Raw genomic sequence first — 2,168 nt, forward strand, 5'->3', positions numbered from 1 at the left:
TACTTTCAATTATGCTACTAATCACAGTTTGGTACCTTCAACTACAGTACTAACCATAATTTAGAATCTTCAAGTATGGTACTATTCCGTAGTTAAGTACCTTTAAATATGGTACTATTATATAGTTAACAAGATTCAAGTATGGTAGTAACTTTACTTTAGTATACCTTCGAATACAGTACTAACCATGGTTCAGTACCTTCAAATATAATTTTAGCCATAACTTAGTACCTTCAAGTATGGTACTAAACATAATTTAGTACCTTCAAGTATAGTACTTACCATAGGTTAGTACCTCCAGGTATATGGTACTTTTCCATAGTTTACAACATTCAAGTGTAGAAGTATCACTATATTTTGCAACCTCCAAATAACCTTCAACAATTTTATACTAAACTTAATGACCTTTAAGTATCGTATTAACCATAGTTTCTATCCTTTAATACTTATTAGTATTGAATTACGGTTAGTATCATACTTGAAGGTACCAAACTATGGTTAACAACAAAATTATGGTTAAAATCATACTTGAAGGTACTAAACTATGATTAATACTATACTTGAAGGTAATAAATTATGGTTAGTACTATACTTAAAGGTACCAAACTATGCTTGGTACTATAATTGAAGGAACCAAATTATGGTTAGTACCATACTTGAAGGTACTAAATCATGGTTAGTACCATATTTGAAAAAACCAAACTGGTTAATAGCATAATTGAATTCTGGTTATTATCATACTTGAAGGTACCAAACTATGGTTAGTAGCATAATCATGGTTAGCACCATACTTTAAGGTACTAAACTATGATTAGTACTATTCTTAAAGGTACTAAATTATGGTTAGTACTATACTTAAAAGTACGAAACTATGGTTGATACTATAATTGAAGGTACCAAATTATGGTTAGTACCATACTTGAAGGTACGAAATCATGGTTAGTACCATATTTGAAGGCACCAAACTGGTTAATAGCATAATTGAATTCTGGTTATTATCATACTTGAAGGTATCAAACTATTGTTAGTAGCATAATCATGGATGGCACCATACTTTAAGGTACTGAACTATTATTAGTAGCATACTTGAAGGTACTAAATTATGGTTAGTACTATACTTTAAGGTACTAAATTATTGTCAGTCCAATACTTGAAGGTACTATATTATGATTAATACTAAACTTGAAGGTACCAAAATATGGTTAATAGCATAATTGAATTATGATTAGTATCATATTTGAAGGTACTAAACCATGCTTAGTACCATATTTGAAGGAACCAAACTGGTTAATAGCAATTGAATTCTGGTTATTATTATACTTGAAGGTACCAAACTATGGTTAGTAGCATAATCATGGTTAGCACCATACTTTAAGGTACTGAACTATTATTAGTACCATACTTGAAGGTACTATATTATGGTTAGTACTATACTTTAAGGTACTAAATTATAGTCAGTCCCATACTTGAAGGTACTATATTATGATTAATACTAAACTTGAAGGTACCAAAATATGGTTAATAGCATGATTGAATTATGATTAGTATCATATTTGAAGGTACCAAACTATGGTTAATACTATATTTGAAGGTACCAAACTATGGTTAATACCATATTTGAAGGTACCAAACTATGCTTAGTACCATATTTGAAGGTACCAAACTATGGTTAATACTATATTTGAAGGTACCAAACTATGGTTAGTACCATATTTGAAGGTACTAAAATATGGTTATTAACATACTTGAAGGTAATGAAACTATGGTTAGTAGCATACTTAAGGGCATTTTGTTTTTAATTTTTTAAAATAATTTTTCTTAAAAATAATTTATCATCATTTTTTCTAAATAAAAAAAAAAATTTTTTAGCTTCTAAATTGTATATAGTGAAAGAATATACGTAAATGTTGTCCAGTGGGTCTGTGATGTGAATATATTTTCGATATGTGCGTATATACATATATATGTATAATATAACCGCGGCAGAGAGTCAGATCACTGGCACTGCTCTGTCATGGTGTGTGTATATATTACTCTCTCATATACCTGAATAGCGAAGTGGGGGTGCTGTGCAAAGGTATGAAAAGAAGAGAGGGGGCGTGTACACAGACACACAGGTAAACTTGAAAAAGAGGTGGGGTGGGGGCGACTGACAGTCGGGGCCCGGG

At 30.8% G+C, this 2,168-nt stretch overlaps 1 protein-coding gene across 1 annotated transcript in view; it reads left to right on the top strand.

Annotated features, from left to right (window-relative positions):
* Nucleotides 1–2,168, top strand: part of LOC127289237 (cytochrome P450 4g15) — a 267,349-nt gene that overhangs the window by 132,262 nt on the left and 132,919 nt on the right. The window lies entirely within an intron of this gene.

This window comes from Leptopilina boulardi, unplaced genomic scaffold (assembly GCF_019393585.1).
Source record: "Leptopilina boulardi isolate dan_hultmark-lab unplaced genomic scaffold, ZJU_Lbou_2.1 LbouV2_40, whole genome shotgun sequence".
Classification (NCBI taxonomy): Eukaryota; Metazoa; Arthropoda; class Insecta; order Hymenoptera; family Figitidae; genus Leptopilina; species Leptopilina boulardi.